At 34.8% G+C, this 20,763-nt stretch overlaps 1 protein-coding gene across 1 annotated transcript in view; it reads right to left on the reverse strand.

Moving 5' to 3' along the window:
* LOC128662394 (START domain-containing protein 10-like) overlaps positions 1 to 20,763 on the reverse strand; it is a 114,335-nt gene that overhangs the window by 45,266 nt on the left and 48,306 nt on the right. The gene's annotated exons all lie outside the window — the stretch shown is intronic.

A 20,763-nucleotide genomic window follows, 5' to 3' on the forward strand; every position in this document is an offset into this window, starting at 1 on the left:
GGGTAGTCAGCAGAAACTTAGATACAAGGTAATTACAGAGGTAAAAAGTATATTTCAATAACAGTATTGGTTATGCAAAACTGGGGTTTTGGTAAATAAAATCATTATCTATCTTTTTAAACAATAACATTTTTGATGTTTACTATCCCTTCAAGAAACAATCACTTAATAGTTTACTAAAATGTGTTAAAATTATATCAGCGAGTTCACATCTTGTAGTTTGATATAGACCTCATGGTGCTTTAAAATGTTAGAAGAAAAACACCCAATTAAATTAGATTATCAAACTTAAAAAGTTGTAAATGTAATAACTTCTAGGGAATACAGTGAACCAGCTGTTCTTGACTACATTGCTTACTAAAAAGGACAGTATACATCAATTTTCATTTGCATGAAATAGACTACTATAAAGACAAATATGCACAAATATTGATCTACAAATCTAGCATAAAACCTTTAAAAAGTTTACTTAGAAGCTCAAAGTTTAGCACTGTTGATGAGATTAGCTGGAACACCCAGTGAAAGGAGCTGGGTGCAGAGATACCCCCCTCTCTTCCGTGCATATGAAAAGACCGACTAAACAAACAGGAGCCAGCAAGGGTCTGTAAACGCATGTATACATCTAACACTTTGGGGCTTGGTTAGAAGTCTGAAAATCAGCACAATGTTAGCAAAACTATATATTGTTACAAAAAATAGGGCTATATAAATTGATAATCTAGAAAGCATTTATGCAAAGAAAAATCTAGTGTATAATGTGCCTTTAAAGGGACAGTCTACTCCAAAATTGTTATTGTTTAAAAAGATAAATGCCTTTACTACCCATTCGCCAGCTTTGTATAACCAACATTGTTATATTAATATACATCATAACATGTAAAACTGTAAATCTCTGCCTGTTTTTCAGCCCCTGCAGGCAGCCTTTATCTGATCAGTCCATTTTATAAGCTTTCCACAACAAGCTACAGCTATTTAATGTGTAACTATTAGCTATCACTGTGTCCACTCTCGTGGAGTTACAAATGATAACGCACTGATTGGCTAAAATGCAAGTCATAAACAGACCTGAAATAAGGGGGAAGTCTGCAGAGGCTTAGATACAAGGTAATCACAGAGATAAAATGTATATTATTATAATTGTGTTGGCTATCCAAAACTGGGGAATGGGTAAAAAAGGGATTTTTTTTTTTTTTTTTTTATATATATATTTTTTTTAAATCACAATTTCAGAGTAGGCTGTTCCTTTAAAGGGATATAAAACACTAAGGAGGGGCTTATATGTTATAGAAATCACTGCAATTTGTAATATTCATAATTTTACCTTTTATTTCCATTTTTAACTTAAATTTATGCAGTGTTCATTACTGGCTGGGGTTTCAGAAGGCGTATCTAGCTTGAGATCATACATGTTCTATAGTATTTCGAGCTGGTTTAGTGTTTACTGAATGCAAGAGAAACAGTGTTTTGCTCAAGCTCACAAGAGGCAGAATGCAACTTAAGTTCAAAAGATGGCTGCTCATCTGAGGGCAGTAGCGAAAATGAAAAACTCTAAGGGCTTATTTTCCAAGAAAAATAAGTAGCTTCTTTGCAGCTCTTTAACAAACATGGTTTCTTTTTATGTTTACTATTCTTCTAAATAATTGTTTTTACTAAAGAATCACCGTTTTATGTCCCTTTAAAAGAAAAAACTAAAATAGATTTTAAAAGCATAGTATTGAGTTATTCATTATAAATTCAAATACTATACAGATATGTTAGATGTTAACAACAAAATGTACAGAATGACTAGAATAGAGCACAATACTCCCCTCTTAGGTGACTGCAGCCTTCTAACAGTCTCTCCCAACAGGACTGTGAGTAGAATATGGAGTGTGTATATAGAGGCGCTGGTCTTGAATCCTTCTGTGTATTGTAGTGTACACTGATGAAAGAAACTTGGCTTGTGATTCACAGGAGTTAACAACAAAATAACGTGCAGTATACTTACTCCGAAAATTTCAGAGTTCAGCTTCTTCATAAAAATCTATACCATGATTTTCCCATATCGTGCTTTGGTATTCCGAGTAATACGTAATCCGGCTCCTCAAAAGTGGTTGGTAACTTTGAAATACTTCCAAAAAAGGCAGCAGAAAATACTTGTTGTAACAAACAAATATTTATTAAAACATATTTAAAAAAGCTCTTCTTTTGGCTCTAAGCGTTTCAACGACTGAATCGTCTTTTTCAAGAGCAGTAAAAACAATTGGAAATGCTGCCTTGGAGTATTACAGGTGTATTTATACAGGTAATCAATGTTCCTGTTCCGGTGATGAACAGCGGAATAGGACTCACAAATAAAACATTTTATTCTTATCCCCATCCGATTGTGTTTGAGAATAATGCAATTTTTATATGCTTAAGCTATTTCGCTCAAAATCTCAATAATTTACCAGATCGGATCGGTATAAGCAAATTAAAAGTAATTTAACCAATCACAGTGAAGTAATATGGTAGTTCCCTTTCAAGTCCCGATTATGTGCAGTTCCCTTTCAGGTCCGCCAAAGGATGCGTTATCATGTGTTCCAGTAAGACCAATCGGAAGCGAGTGTTGTTCCAGATACTTTATGTGTGAAAATCTGTTTCCAGGTTTGTCCGGACAGTCTGTATCACATGTCCCAAATTGGCCAATCCTTTTGTGAGCGATGTTTTCACCTTAGTCCCATGTTAACCGATACTCTGAATTTTCTCTAAGGGGTATGTAATAGAGAGTGCAGATCACTTTGGGTCATATTTGACAATATATTTCCGATGCAAAAACAATTACGATAAAAACTCTTCTTAAAGCCATATTATCATATCTATAAAAAATTCACCAACATACGTTTAAAAATTAAATTAATTCCTAAAAATCAACTTAAACTAGTTAATTTTTATTATGATTTTTATTTTTTTTATATAATATCCAATAAGGTTAAAGTTAAAATTGTTTAATTCTTCTTTAGACTGTTATATAGGAGAATTTATATCAGTAGGATTTGATTAAGTCTCGTTCATACAAGTGTAACATGGATTCAAACGTGGATTTAAACATTTTGATGACATTTTATATTCTAAATCAAATAAAATTTCTCTCCATGAATATATTTCAATAGTGGTTGAATTCAAAAATAAATAAATATACAATAAATAAATCCGGTACAAATAAATAAATTATATAATAAAATAAAATAAAAGTATGTAATCTATCTGTATTGTATTAAATGAATGCTGCTACTCTAATATCTTTATTTAAACCGTAGTGTCCATATGTTTTTAATGTGTGTATCCACCATAGTTCTCTTTTATTAAGTTCTTTTTCTATCTCCCCCCCTCTCCAATATAGTGAAACTTTTTCTATGCCAATCCATGATAGATGTTTTTTATCATATAGTGGGCAATTGTTATAGTGCAATGGAACACCATGATCTTCCTTCTCCTTTTCAATTTTGTTAAGATGCTCTAGTATTCGTGTCTTTATGAATCTAGAAGTTTGGCCTAAATACTGGATCTGACAATTACACTGTAGTAAATAAATTGTATTTTTGGTTTTGCAACTGATGAAATCTTTTATTGTGTAGGATTTGCCTGTTACAGTGGAAGTGAACGTCTTGTATGTTTTCTTGGTGTAATTGCACGCTTTGCAATGTCCACATGTGTAAAATCCTGTCAAGTTTGCAATTTGAATAGGTTTTGGAGGCTTCTTCCCTTTAATAAGGGAAGGTGCTAGTTTCTGTTTAAAATTGGTTCCCTTTTTAAAAGTTATTATTGGTTTATTTGGAATGATATTGTTTAAATATTCATCATTCTTGAGAACATTCCAATGTTGATTTATAATGTGTTTAATTTGTTTGTGACCACTATTGTAAGTGGTAATAAACCTTGGAAAATTTGGATTGTTTAAGGTTTCCTTTTTTGTATTTGAAATTAAAGAGTCTCGATTCCTATTTCCTACTTCAACCCTGTCTTGTTCTAAGATGTTACTATCATAGCCTTTATGTTCAAACCTTTCTTTGATTATTCTAGATTGAGTGTTAAAATCGTCTATGGTGTCACAGTTTCTTCTTATACGAAGAAATTGCCCTTTGGGGATTGCTTTTAACCAAATAGGATGGTGTTCACTATCTCTCCTGATATAAGTATTCATATGACAACTTTAGAAAAATGTTTTGGTATGTATATTTCCTGCTTCTACAAAAATTGTCAAATCTAAAAAATTGATTGGAGTTTTATTGAATTCTGGTGTTAATATTATACCCATATTGTTGTTGTTTAAATGGGAAACGAAGTTTTTTGATGCCTCCTCATCTTTTTTCCAGATACACAAAACATCATCTATGTACCGCCGCCAGGACACCAGTCCCGCCCCAGCCATGCCACATGACCAAACATAAGTGTGTTCAAAGTGGTCCATGTAAATATTGGCGTAGCTTGGGGCGAACCTGGTGCCCATGGCGGTGCCACATTTCTGAAGATACTGTTGGTTATCAAACCAGAAAAAGTTATGCTTCAATATGAATTCTATTGATATAAGAATAAATTCTAATAGTGCAGTGGATAGATTCTCATCTTGTTCAAGTTTCCATTTTATGGCTGCTATGCCTTTTTTATGGTCAATGATGGAATATAAAGATGTTACATCCATTGTTAGCCATGAATAGCCCGATTCCCATTTTGTATCTTTGAGTATACTAAGTACCTGTTTAGTATCTTTAAGGTATGATCTTGCTGTTTGTGCATAAGGTTGCAGCAAATGATCTATGAAGGCCGACAGATTGCATGTCAGGGAATCTATCCCACCAATTATGGGCCTCCCAGGGGGTCTAAGTGGATCCTTATGTACTTTAGGGATGAAGTAAAAAATAGGAGTCTTGGACTCTATTTTATTTAAGAATATTCATCTTGAAATAATGTCTCTATCAAGAGCTTGTAACAAAATTTCATTTAGTTCTGAAGTAAATGTTCTTTTTGGGTTATTTTTTAAAATTTGATAAGTCTTTTGTCTGATAAAATTCTATTTGCTTCCTCCATGTAGTAACTACGGTCCATTATCACTATACTTCCCCCCTTATCTGCCTCCTTAATGAGGATGTTTTCTCTTTTATTTAGGTTTCTGTATATCTCATCTTCTTGTTTATTCAAATTAAAATACTTTGGTCTTGACTCAATTTTTTCTATGTCCTTTAGAATTAATTTACCAAATACTTCTATATTTGGACCTTTGCAATGACTAGGGTAGAAAGTGGAGGTATTTTTAAAATAAGTTCTTGAATCCCTATTTGGTGGGGGGTTTTCTTGATTTTTACTAAGTGTATCTTTTCTGGCAAAAAATCGTTTGACAGTTAGGTTCCTAATAAATTTCTGTGCATCGATAAATAATTGAAACGTGTTGACACTTTGAGTGGGAATAAACTTTAAACCCTTGGAAAGAATATTTTTTTCTTGTTCAGTTATTATCTGTGATGAAATGTTATGTATACCTAATCTCTCAGGCTCCTTCTTCTGTGTTTTGCCTCTTCTACCTCTTCCTCCTCTAAAGGATCTGGTGTTCCGTCTCTTTTTCTCTGATTTATTCTGTCTGGGCGAAGTGGAGAATACCTGTTGGGGTGGATCCACCCCTGATTGGTCGGTGTGTGGTTGGTTCCTACTTTGTGTCTTTCTTTGTGTGTGTTCTGTGGAAAAGGGTGATTCGAATCTTGTTCATGTCTTACATTATCAGTGATGTGGTGACTGTCTCGTCTATCGCTTGTGTCTTTTGGTGAATATGTGTTTTTATAGTGATTAGAGTGATTAGAATGGTGATTGTGTTCTGCTCTGTGCTGATTCCTTCTTCTATACTCATTGTGAGTACCTTGATTACCATTTCTTTGATGGAAAACTTCTCTATTTTGTTGATATCTATTGTGATACACTTAGTAAAAATCAAGAAAACCCCCCACCAAATAGGGATTCAAGAACTTATTTTAAAAATACCTCCACTTTCTACCCTAGTCATTGCAAAGGTCCAAATATAGAAGTATTTGGTAAATTAATTCTAAAGGACATAGAAAAAATTGAGTCAAGACCAAAGTATTTTAATTTGAATAAACAAGAAGATGAGATATACAGAAACCTAAATAAAAGAGAAGACATCATCATTAAGGAGGCAGATAAGGGGGGAAGTATAGTGATAATGGACCGTAGTTACTACATGGAGGAAGCAAATAGAATTTTATCAGACAAAAGACTTATCAAATTTTAAAAAATAACCCAAAAAGAACATTTACTTCAGAACTAAATGAAATTTTGTTACAAGCTCTTGATAGAGACATTATTTCAAGATGAATATTCTTAAATAAAATAGAGTCCAAGACTCCTATTTTTTACTTCATCCCTAAAGTACATAAGGATCCACTTAGACCCCCTGGGAGGCCCATAATTAGTGGGATAGATTCCCTGACATGCAATCTGTCGGCCTTCATAGATCATTTGCTGCAACCTTATGCACAAACAGCAAGATCATACCTTAAAGATACTAAACAGGTACTTAGTATACTCAAAGATACAAAATGGGAATCGGGCTATTCATGGCTATCAATGGATGTAACATCTTTATATTCCATCATTGACCATAAAAAAGGCATAGCAGCCATAAAATGGAAACTTGAACAAGATGAGAATCTATCCACTGCACTATTAGAATTTATTCTTATATCAATAGAATTCATATTGAAGCATAACTTTTTCTGGTTTGATAACCAACAGTATCTTCAGATATGTTGCACCGCCATGGGCACCAGGTTCGCCCCAAGCTACGCCAATATTTACATGGACCACTTTGAACACACTTATGTTTGGTCATGTGGCATGGCTGGGGCGGGACTGGTGTCCTGGCGGCGGTACATAGATGATGTTCTGTGTATCTGGAAAAAAGATGAGGAGGCATCAAAAAACTTCGTTTCCCATTTAAACAACAACAATATGGGTATAATATTAACACCAGAATTCAATAAAACTCCCATCAATTTTTTAGATTTGACAATTTTTGTAGAAGCAGGAAATATACATACCAAAACATTTTTTTAAAGTTGTCATATGAATACTTATATCAGGAGAGATAGTGAACACCATCCTATTTGGTTAAAAGCAATCCCCAAAGGGCAATTTCTTCGTATAAGAAGAAACTGTGACACCATAGACGATTTTAACACTCAATCTAGAATAATCAAAGAAAGGTTTGAACATAAAGGCTATGATAGTAACATCTTAGAACAAGACAGGGTTGAAGTAGGAAATAGGAATCGAGACTCTTTAATTTCAAATACAAAAAAGGAAACCTTAAACAATCCAAATTTTCCAAGGTTTATTACCACTTACAATAGTGGTCACAAACAAATTAAACACATTATAAATCAACATTGGAATGTTCTCAAGAATGATGAATATTTAAACAATATCATTCCCAATAAACCAATAATAACTTTTAGAAAGGGAACCAATTTTAAACAGAAACTAGCACCTTCCCTTATTAAAGGGATGAAGCCTCCAAAACCTATTCAAATTGCAAACTTGACAGGATTTTACACATGTGGACATTGCAAAGCGTGCAATTACACCAAGAAAACATACAAGACGTTCACTTCCACTGTAACAGGCAAATCCTACACAATAAAAGATTTCATCAGTTGCAAAACCAAAAATACAATTTATTTACTACAGTGTAATTGTCAGATCCAGTATTTAGGCCAAACTTCTAGATTCATAAAGACACGAATACTAGAGCATCTTAACAAAATTGAAAAGGAGAAGGAAGATCATGGTGTTCCATTGCACTATAACAATTGCCCACTATATGATAAAAAACATCTATCATGGATTGGCATAGAAAAAGTTTCACTATATTGGAGAGGGGGGGAGATAGAAAAAGAACTTAATAAAAGAGAACTATGGTGGATACACACATTAAAAACATATGGACACTACGGTTTAAATAAAGATATTAGAGTAGCAGCATTCATTTAATACAATACAGATAGATTACATACTTTTATTTTATTATATAATTTATTTATTTGTACCGGATTTATTTATTGTATATTTATATATTTTTGAATTCAACCACTATTGAAATATATTCATGGAGAGAAATTTTATTTGATGTAGAATATAAAATGTCATCAAAATGTTTAAATCCACGTTTGAATCCATGTTACACTTGTATGAACGAGACTTAATCAAATCCTACTGATATAAATTCTCCTATATAACAGTCTAAAGAAGAATTAAACAATTTTAACTTTAACCTTATTGGATATTATATCAAAAAAATAAAAATCATAATAAAAATTAACTAGTTTAAGTTGATTTTTAGGAATTAATTTAATTTTTAAACGTATGTTGGTGAATTTTTTATAGATATGATAATATGGCTTTAAGAAGAGTTTTTATCGTAATTGTTTTTGCATCGGAAATATATTGTCAAATATATGACCCAAAGTGATCTGCACTCTCTATTACATACCCCTTAGAGAAAATTCAGAGTATTGGTTAACATGGGACTAAGGTGAAAACATCGCTCACAAAAGGATTGGCCAATTTGGGACATGTGATACAGACTGTCCGGACAAACCTGGAAACAGATTTTCACACATAAAGTATCTGGAACAACACTCGCTTCCGATTGGTCTTACTGGAACACATGATAACGCATCCTTTGGCGGACCTGAAAGGGAACTGCACATAATTGGGACTTGAAAGGGAACTACCATATTACTTCACTGTGATTGGTTAAATTACTTTTAATTTGCTTATACCGATCCGATCTGGTAAATTATTGAGATTTTGAGCGAAATAGCTTAAGCATATAAAAATTGCATTATTCTCAAACACAATTGGATGGGGATAAGAATAAAATGTTTTATTTGTGAGTCCTATTCCGCTGTTCATCACTGGAACAGGAACATTGATTACCTGTATAAATACACCTGTAATACTCCAAGGCAGCATTTCCAATTGTTTTTACTGCTCTTGAAAAAGACGATTCAGTCGTTGAAACGCTTAGAGCCAAAAGAAGAGCTTTTTTAAATATGTTTTAATAAATATTTGTTTGTTACAACAAGTATTTTCTGCTGCCTTTTTTGGAAGTATTTCAAAGTTACCAACCACTTTTGAGGAGCCGGATTACGTATTACTCGGAATACCAAAGCACGATATGGGAAAATCATGATATAGATTCTTATGAAGAAGCTGCACTCTGAAATTTTCAGAGTAAGTATACTGCACATTATTTTGTTGTTAACTCCTGCGAATCACAAGCCAAGTTTCTTTCATCAGTGTACACTACAATACACAGAAGGATTCAAGACCAGCTCCTCTATATACACACTCCATTGAGTTATTCATTGCCTTCAGCTAGTCATGGGTCATGCCATGTTGAAATCTATCCTTTACTACATTCCAGTGCTGACTTGTTTGCACATGTGCAGCAACCCTCCTTCATATACCTGCAGTGTAACCTAGGTTCCATAATGGAAGCACCCATAAATAAAGGGTGAGGTGCATGAAATGTATTTAGTGTCCCTTTAAAAGTCTAAAATTACTATTATGTCCCTATAAAGTTAGTGTTACGACTTTATAAGCATGGGAAAGTGCACTACTAAAAAGTTCAGGATATGCTTCATTTTGTTTAGATGATGGATTTGGTCACCCCCTACATTGTTAGAAGAGGCAACCACACAAATATATAACGGAGGACCGTTATATATTTGTGCATTGAGAATTACTGAATCGAATTATGTTACAATTACTATAATGCATATTCATTAAATGGCAGATATTAACATTTCTAAAGGAAACCAAACCGTTTCTGGCTCTTCTTCAATCAAGCTAATGCATATTACATTTCTACAGATCTTTTCTATGAACAGAATCCATCTGCTACACATAACGGTTTGCAAAATGGAAAAACACTTCTTCCTTGGAAATATAAATAAAGTAAACAGCCCAATAACCTAGAGGGTCATGTGTGGGTCAGATTAATATTATGGTTAGCTCTCAACGAGTCTTCTGCACAGCAAGTGTTGTTATTGTGTTTTTTATTTGCTCAGCAGTAACTGGAGATGTTCACCTAGTAACCCAAACGCACTCACAGTATCAAATCATCAGAGATCAGGTGCATTATTCATAAAGTCTCTGTCCACTTTGTCTCTGTATCCCTTGGTGCAGGAAATGACAGGTTGTGCAATGAATGGAATGTCAGCTCTCTTCCACCAGAGCCACTTGAATATTTGATGAGTTTCAAGCTCTGATGCTGGGTAATTAGAGACCTGCCCTTTATTTTGCCTGTTCTTTCTTTGTTTTGATTATTTCTCACATGCATTAATGCAGCAGTTTAATCTCTATGGGTGACCGGCTATGGGAGCAGATTGAATTTCAGCACTTTTTTTTTGTGATAGAAAATGTTTCTAAAAACACAGCATAAAGTGAGGCAAGCTATGCTAATTATAATAAGCCTTTATAATGGTGTGACCAAAAAGCCCTTTTATTCCATTTTCCAAGAGTAAACTAAAAAGGAGTATAAAGTTTAAACTCATTAATACATAATTCAGGAAGCACATCAAGTGAATTTAAATAGAAGTTACAATTTATTTTAGGATTTCTATGCTACAGTGATTGCAGATACTTAGGCTTATAGACTCCAAGATGGTTACATCAAACTTATAAGACATACAAATGTCTGGGGCTGCCGTGTTCCTTGTTCGGAGAGGAACTGCATGGTATTTCGGTGCTGGACAGACCTTAATAGGCGGGATCAGACTGATATACTACACAAAAGTTCTACTCTGTGAAAAAGCATTACAGGGCTAAAAAGAAGCTGCACCAAAGTGGTAATTCACCATAGAGCAAGCTAACAAGCTCGTTCGTTCGTTCTTTCATTCTTCTTTCTTTCTTATCTATTTATCTATATATATATCTATCTCTATCTATATCTTTCTATAGTAAAGTCAGATAGCGGGTAATCTTAGGATTCCCCGGATAAAATGGACATTACCCAAGTGGATGTAAAATCATAAATCCCCTCAGTGTGCATGTGCTTAATCAAGTCACTGCATCAAACATATATACGATGTACTGTAATTTCCCCCAAAATTAATCTATTGATTTGGTAGCACAATTTGCATACCAAGAGCTCAGACTAAAAATAGTAAGCGTTTACCACCACTCTAGCAAAGTGCCAATGAACATTTAATGGGACTTTAAGTTAGAATTAGACTATCATATCAGTTTTTAACCAGTACAGAGCAAATAAAAAAAAAAAAAGACAGATGTCCCCCTAACGCGGTCGTGTTTCACTGTCGCTTCCTCAGAGGGGTTCTTGATATTCTTAGTCTGAGCTCTTGGTATGCAAATTGTGCTACCGAATCAATAGATTAATTCCTTTTACTTAAATCAATACACTGACAACAGCTAATTTAATAAGCACATATGCTTTATGTCAGATTACTGGCATCCGATCAGGGCAATAGATAATGCTTACAACTAAATTTAAATCAGCGGTGTGCAAATGTGCTACCTATTTAAAGGACCAGTAAACCCACCAAATAATGTTATATAATTCTGCACAAAGTGCAGAATTATATAACATTAGCCTAGTGCCAGTTTTCTAAATTAAAATTTTTTAGAAATATTTATCTAGGAAAACTAAATTTTACAGACCGCAAGGAGCGGTGGCAGAGCAAGGAGTGGTGGTCTGTAAAATTAGTTTTCCTATATAAATATTTCCGAAAAACTTTCATTTAGAAAACTGGCACTAGGCTAATGTTATATAACATTATTTGGTGTGTTTACTGGCCCTTTAACAGACCAACTTTATTTAGTCACTAATTCAATAATGCACTTAGTCTGTGTCAGATTACTGGCTTTCAGTTGAGGCAGTAGTTTACATTTTCTATTACTTAAAAAAATGCGGTATGCAAATGTGCTACCTATTGAAACAGATAAACTCTTTTCAGTTACTGATTATAACATTGTGATACCAGTCAATCCAATAAACACATAGTTTATGTCAGATTACTGGCATTTAGCCAGGGCAACAGATAATGCTTATGATTATTTACAATATATAATATACTAATGTGCCATTTACTAAATAGATACATTCTATTCAGTTTTTGTTTACAGAGATATCACTGCACCTAAGAATTAGTGCACATCTTGGAGCAGTAGAAATACCCAGTCAGTTACATTTACACCCTCTTATTCCAAACTTACCTCATAGGGACACGTTGACTTTGCTTATCACCAAGTTGCTCAGTGTGGTAGTACATACTACACAGTATACGTATACAAATTTAAAAGGTTGCAATCTAGACAATATTGCCTATCAGACTCATATTTAGCATTTATACACTTTGATTATTCACTTTAGAAAAACAAGCCTTTCAACCAGTACCAGTATTGTAGTGTTTTTGTTTTGTCGGGCAGCACACAGTGTATTGGTTCTATTTTTTGCTGTAATTTTATTTGGAAAAATAAAGGTTACATTTTAATAATTGTTTATTATTATTCATTGTTTTTATATTTTGTGCTCAGGGGGATTTCTTTTGGTTTCATCCTGCTCTAAAGGATGTTTCTTTTTTTTCCAATAAATTATTATCTATACGCAACTATTTGTGGTAGCCCATAAACATTTTTAGACAAGGCTTCAAAGTAATAATCTTACATAGATTGTAATCTCAGCTACTTTTTTGTTTGAATAAATACTATAAAAGTAAATTAATCAAATGTATGCATTGGAAAAATATGAACTGTATGTGTATAGTGTTAAACTAAGACCAGTAGTAAGGGATGCAAAGCATGAGCTCAGGAACTAACAAGATAAAAAAAGACAGATATTGGCTAGTATATAAAACCACAACACAGAGTATACACGCTGTGCACATATTGGATAGCTAAAACCAGCCCCTCATATACGCAACACCAATCACGGAGGTTAATGACAAGCGGAGGGCGGAGAACAGAAGGAATAAACACACCCACTGTTGAGCTTCATCGTAGGAATAGCGGACATATGCTACAAATCGCCTCATACATTACTCAACCAGTAGCCATCAGTAACAACAAACAAGCCCATCTGGACGGGACTGTCAGATCATCGCTCATCCGATACAATAGCTAAACACCGTGGGTGCTACCAGACGGATCAATGGTGTGAGATGTCATCACACATTCACAACCACCACAAAGTCACATAGATCCTGGTTATAACAGGCAACCTGAATTAGCTAGCCACAACACACCAGCCCATTAGAGAATCACATCATGTTCACTAGGACAAATAACCTAGAGGACCCACCGGGCAATAAATTATCAAGCCCCATAGTGTAATGATGCATAAACAACATTATTCAAATCTCTACTGAATGTGTCAAAAAGAATCCATCAAACAGTATCAGGTGGGTTGAAGACGTTACCGCCCCACCAATAGGATCACTCCGTTACTGAATGTGTGTCAAAACTGACCAACCACACAACATTAGTCTGACACCATTGCACAGTCCATCACTGTCTATCACCGTGAAGAATGTAACACACACTAAGTCACACCTCAAACACAATAATGACATATAGTGCAAAGATCGCAGACCATCCTATTGTGCGACAAATTCTTATATGCTAAATCACTTTCAAGTGATTTAGCATATAACTGTAAAAACAGATGACATGAAAATATCACCTGAGTATCTCTATGTAAAATGGAATATATTGTACCTCACAATTTCTTCAGCTCAGCAGAATAAGTTCTCTGTGAACATTTATACTTCAGTTGCAAGTTAACCCCCCCCCCCAAAAAAAAAATAAAAAAAAATACAATAGCCAATAAGCATCTGCAGTGCAAGGTTATGCTTTGCTTTCATGAGATTTTACTGAAATAGTCAGATTTCATAGTAAACTTCCTTGAATTGAATATAATAACATGACTGCATGCATGCACATGCCAGATGTACACTCCCTTTCAAGTCCTGGGACTAGAATCCTGATGGGCTGCATAAAGTCTTTACGGTGTGAATCATTTTAATGTAAAATAACTTCCTTTTTTACATAGAGATGTTCAGGTGATATTTCCTAGTCAGCTTTTTACAGCTACGCTGCATCGCTTTCAAGTGCTTCAACTTTTTCCTAATATACATACCCTGTTTATTATGGTCATTGGAAGCATAAAAGTATTTACAGTAATGCAGCTTTTGCAATGGATTATCAGTTTATTGCCATATAAGTTTCTGTTTTGAGGGAAATAAACCTATTTGTGGTTTCATCACAGAGGGAACCAGATCTTGTCATCTCATTATCTTTCATTCATAATTGATTAGAACCTGAAACAAGTCCTTTCAAAGCACTGGTAACATCTAACATCATTTGTCACAGCCAAGAGGAATCATACACTGCATCTTTATATAGCAACAGAAGCAATTTCTTAGATTGCCTGTTCCATTAACACTTTCACGTCTAGGCAGCCCCTGAAAGACCAGAGAAAATGGGACTCATACAGAGAGCACTTGATTTTTATAATAGAAGCAGATTGCATTTAAAAGACATCATACAATGAAAAAAAAATGCTATATGTTCAGTGTAATATGTATAATAAAATATGACAAAGTATCAAAGTCTACAAAAACATTCCTTGGCCTATTATGCAATTATTATATTTTCCATTGGCTCAGTTACTTTATATTACTGTCATTTTGTGGAAAAATGACTTTATGAATTATATTTTTTAATTTAGTTATTTCATGTTATGATAGATCACACAGGTTAATCTCTCAGCATTGCTCAACATTGCAAGGGTGCTAGAATCTAGATCTATATGTTCAAACATTGTTAATGGTTAATACATCTAGTGCAGAGATCATCTGTAGAATATAAAAAGGACTTTGAAGGATGAATTAGATCAGCTAAAGTTTGAAAGAGTTAATAGGGACATTTAATATATATATATATATATATATATATATATATATATATATATATATATATATATATATATATATATATATTACTTGAAGAAAAAAAGCGAGGAACCAGGAACTTCAAATGCCAAGTGGTTTATTCAAACATAGGGTGGGTAGCACTAACACAGGTGTGCAAGGGTTGCTAGATCTGACGCGTTTCACGCATGCTCACATGCACTTCATCAGAGATCAATTAGTGTTACCTGTGGTGAGGTTGAATGGAGAACAATAGCCAATAGTTAGAAAAGGGTGGGCGGTGATGATCACTTAAATGCTTAAGAAAAAATGTGAGTGATAACAAAAACAACGTGTAAGTGATATACACATACAAAAATAATTGTGACATACAATCAATAATAAACTTGTTGTTATAAGTGTTGGAGAATGAAATAAAGGAATCATACTTTTTAGGTAAACCTTGAAAACAATTGGCAAAGTATCTTCATTCTGGATATGTAAGTGAGGGGGAATAGGTGAGTAGCATAGCCTAAATTGTGAACGGTGTTTTAGAAAAATGGTGTATTTTTAAAAAAAAATTAATAATAATCGTTGTTTGTGACAATATTCATAAGTCGGTGCATTTATTTTATTTTAATATACTTATATATAAGAAATTAACAAAAAAAATGCAATGCATTTTGGCAAACTTGCATAGTTTTGCAGTCTAAATACATACTCCTTAAATAGCCATGCTGTGTGCAATTAGTGACAAATATTAATGCATATAATACAAAAACAAAAAAGTGGTCACACTAACAAAGAAATACAAAACATTTAAAAAAAAAATAGAGGCACAAAATCTGATGTGTTTTGTGCCCTCTAGTGGTGCTTATTTATAGACGTTATTTGGAGACCTTACTGTTCCCAGCATGGGGTTTTAGTTGCTTTATCAGGATTTGTTTCATTTGCCCTGTAAAGGTTATGTCAAACTACACACAAACAACAAATAAATTAAACCTTTAAACCCCAATAATGGCAAGATGAAATTGGTGTTTGAGAAGGTTACTTAGTAAACCTATAAATGCTCACAGTGCAGTGCCGCCAGTGCTATGAAATTCTGGTGCTCCTATGTCAGAGGAGATTGCTTCTATTGATGGTTCCCCTCCTTTGTTCCATGCCTGCTCTACTGCTTTTCATCTCCACTGGTTCCTTGATTTCTAGTCTGTTTTGTGGTTCTCCTTCTTGAATTACCCTTATTGGCTTTGAATTTATCCCTCCGGCTTGACCTTATCACTATGCGGAGTCAACATCCATCATTCTTTAATATCTCCTGAGCAACTTCAGGCTTCCCATGAAAGAGGCACACAAAAGGTTTTGCAATTCCCTGCATATTGGTTCTGTCCTTGCCCGAGTCTGGTCTTGCACTTTACTACTATGTTGAATCAACATCCAACATCCATGCTCTTTCTAGAGAGGCATATAAAGGTTTGCTATACCCTATGATTGGGTTCAAGATAATTAAAAGCAGTTTAGGTATATTCCTCTTGAAAAGCCTGGTGCAATCTATACATACAGAAAGAGAAGCACTCTCTCAGGAACGAACAGCTCTATAAGTTTGTTCTATGGCGATTTACCATCTGGGTGCAGTCGTTTTTTGCCGAATAATGCTTTTCACAGTGAAGAACTTTCCTGAAGTATATCAGTCTGATGTCACCTAACAATGTCAGTCTAGCCCCAAAATACCAGGCAATCCCTCTCTGAACAATGAGCATGGCAACCTCAGACAATTGTTTCAGCCTTCACTGAGCCTCGTAAGGTGCAGCCATATTCCTCTAAGAACATTGGTAAAAGGAGTGAATGTCTAGTTTCCCCCGTCACCCTTAGGGAGACTTCCCCAGGAACATATTACAAATACATGCAGAAAGAAAAGCACTCTCTCAGGAAATAGTGGAATCTTATGTTCATAATAGTTTTGCTGACAGCAGTAAGGGACAGATGTTTGAACTCTTAAACTAAAAAGACATTGTTTAGAATGTTGCAATCTCAAGTAAAATTTCAATAAACTTAAAAGGGACAGTATAGTGAAAATTAATCTTTCATTATTCAGATAGAGAATTCAGTTTTAAGCAAATTTCCCATTTACATCTATATATTTGCTTAGTATCATTTGTTAAAGAAAATACTCAAGTAGGCTCAGGAGCAGCAATGCAATACAGGGAGTTTGCTGGTGATTGGTAGTTGCACATATGCCACTTGGTACTGACTCGTCCAATATGTTCAGCCATTATTAGAAGTGCAAACCTGCTGAAAAAAAAGGATACCAAAAGAATGAAGTAAATTGGAAAGATGTATGTTCTGAGACATTAAAGAAACATTTTGGGTTTCAGGTTTCTTTTGATAGAGGTACTCTAGCCCCTCTGGAAAAAGTGGACTAGACACACATATGTATTTAAGCAGCAGATAAGCCAAATAAGTATTGAATATATAATATTGCAGTTTTGTTTTGCTTAAAGAGATATGAAACCCAAAAACATATTTTTTTTTTAAAAAAAAAAATCCAATTTATTCTATCATCAAATTTGTTTTGTTACTATGGTATTTTCTGTTGAAGGGATTCCTAGGTAGGCATCTTAAGCACTAAATGATAGGAAATAGGGCTGCCATCTAGTTCTCTTGCAAATTAATAAGATCATTGCAAAACTGCTGCCATACAGTGCTCAAGACCTGGAATGTCACAGAACAGCTGACGCGTTTCGGCTGTGAAGCCGTAGTCTTAGCTGATAAAAGTTAAAAAACAAGCGCCCTTTTTCTAGGGCTAACATTCCTCCTATTGGGCAATCAGTTGAGCCAATCTGGACTGCTTACAACTATCCAAAACAACACTTAACCCTAAAACACACCATGGTGTGTTTTAGGGTTAAGTGTTGTTTTGGATATTTCACAATAAAAAAAGGTCTTTTTTTTAAATGTATGTACACTACTGTTTTAGTAGATATGACTTGCACTGGTGTGACACTGTGTCCTGGCAGGACCTGGAGCGCACACATGTGAGGGAAACTGACTGCTATTATTTCACAATAAAAAAAGATTTATTTTTTTTTAAATGTATGTACACTACTGTTTTAGTAGATATGACTTGCACTGGTGTGACACTGAGCCCTTGCAGGACCTGGAGCGCACACATGTGAGGGAAACTGACTGCTATTATTTCACAATAAAAAAGGTTTTTTTTTTTTAAATGTTTGTACACTACTGTTTTAGCAGATATGACTTGCACTGTTGTGACACTGTGCCCTGGCAGGACCTGGAACGCACACGTGTGAAGGAAACTGACTGCTATTATTTAAAATTAAAAAAAGGTGTTTTTTTTTTTTTAAATGTACACTACTGTTTTAGCAGATATGACTTGCACTGGTGTCACACTGTGCCCTGGCAGGACCTCAAATGCACACATGTGAAAGAAAATGACTGCTATTATTTCAAATTAAAAAAAGGTTGTTTTTTTTTAAAATGTACACTACTGTTACACCAGATATGAGTGGTGGCACTGGGCAAGTGGGCACAGTATACGCTGTGAGCCTGAGCTGGCAGGCAGGCTGCAATTAGATTACACAGGGAAAAAAAAGCAGACTGATGTTCTAGCCCTAAAAAGGGCTTTTTGGAGTGTTGTCCTTACAGCAGAGATCAGATGAGTCCTTCAGGACTGTAGTGGACACTGAATACACTAGCCTAGCTATCGATTTCCCTATTAATCAGCAGCAGCTACACTGTCCCTCCTCTCACCAGTGGCATCACTAGGGTTCGTGTCACCCGGTGTGGTAAGTTATGGTGTCACCCCCCCCCCAGAAAGCAGACACACACAAAAACACAGGCACACACATTCAAACACTCAGACACACTTAAAAACATAGTCAGACACACACACACACACACACACACACACACAAAAACTCAGTCACACACATACAAAATATGTAAACTGCACTGCATTAATTATAAAGCTCATGCCTAGAGCTGCTCCCTGGCTCAGCAGAGCATCAAATGAAAGATAAACAGAGCACTCTAAAATAAATCACTAAAGAAAAGTTTTAGGTGCAAACTATGAAAATTCTGCTCTCTGACTCTGTTCAAAGTCTGTCAGTGCACAGCCCCGGGCCGCGTGCCTACCGCTTCTTATGGCCAATCACCTCTGATTGGCCATAAGACCCCCTGGAGGGCGTCACCCAGGTGCGGCCCGCACCCCCCCCGCACCCCCCTAGTGACGCCACTGCCTCTCACTAAGAATGCAGGCTCTGAATGAATCTAAAATGGATGCTGTCCAGGAGGTGGGAGGGTCTGGGAGGGAGTGTCTGCTGCTGATTGGCTGGAATGTGTCTTGTGACTGTGAGCTACAGGGTCAAAGTTTACTCAATGATGATGAATAGGGGGCGCATCGAACATCACATATGTTCGCCGTCAGCTGCGAACTATTCGCGGCAGAACTGTTCGCAACATCACTAATTATATGATTATTAAAGGAGAAATTGCTGTTGATTCCAACTCTTATCAAACTTAGAATTAAAAAACAATTTTTCTTGCATAATGAGATCCCTAGCTGGATACATTATAGTAGAAAAAATAAGAGCGGTAGTCCCAGGAGATAGAATAAAAAATATCAAGCTTTATTCGAACATATTTAAGAACAGCAAAAAAAAAGAGGATAAAAAAAAAAAAAGACTAAAACATGAATGGAATGATCAGTCTTACGCGTTTCGGCTAGCTGTTGCCGTAATCATAGACTATACCAGGTGCTCGTTCATAAGTCTTTATATACGTCATTAATCACATATTCAAATTTTGTACAGCTGTTCACATTTACTGACATGCATAGAGCTACCCTGCTAGGGAGTACAAATGAAAGCATAGTAATAAAAATACCCATTATATCAAAAATGTGCACCATTTTATCTATATATAGATATAGTATATTAATAAAGCAATTTTGAGGTGCATTTACCTTACAGATTATACCTGATTATTCAAGTCAAACAGAAAAAAATACATATATCATGCAAAGGCTTTATCAAGCATTGAGAAAAATTGTTAACAGCGATCTTATAAAAGTATATTTCACAAGATATCTAATTCAAACATTATACAGATACCTACATTTATATATGTTAATATGAAAGCAAGCCTTAAAACAATAGTGGATAAAGTAAATTAATTAAGGGTCACCCAATAACATTAGGCGTCTGTGTCCAGATTTGAACTCACAACCTTTGGATTCGGAGGCCACTGATATACCCACTGGGCTATTACAACCCCACTGTATAGAACATATTAAAAAATAAAACTAAGTATAACTGGAGAGAATTTATGTAAACAACCCTAGTGTTACTTATTAATTCAAAATACTTAGTAAAAGTTGTACCTGTATAGTATTCACTTATGGAGATATCAATTATATATGGATAGAAATTAATTTAATTTAGAGTAAAAAATGAAAAAAGGCGGGGGGGGCAAAATATGTAATAAATTGACATCTAAATATTAATCAGAAAGGACATATTACTATGATAAATGGAAAATTTAAACATATAAAATCCTATGCATTTATGTGTGATGTAAAAAACTGATGGTATAAAAGATGATTAAGATACGGATATTTATTCCCAAAAGTTTATAAGGTCAAACTCTGAATTAAATCCTTCTGGGATCTGGGTCTTGAGTTTGAAAATCCAATAGACTTCTTGTCTTCCTAGAATTTGGGATCTGTTACCTCCTCTTTTGGGAGTTTTTATGGCTTCAATTATGTTCCAACTGAAAGATCTAACTGATT

The sequence above is a fragment of the Bombina bombina genome, chromosome 6 (genome assembly GCF_027579735.1).
Source record: "Bombina bombina isolate aBomBom1 chromosome 6, aBomBom1.pri, whole genome shotgun sequence".
NCBI lineage: Eukaryota > Metazoa > Chordata > Amphibia > Anura > Bombinatoridae > Bombina > Bombina bombina.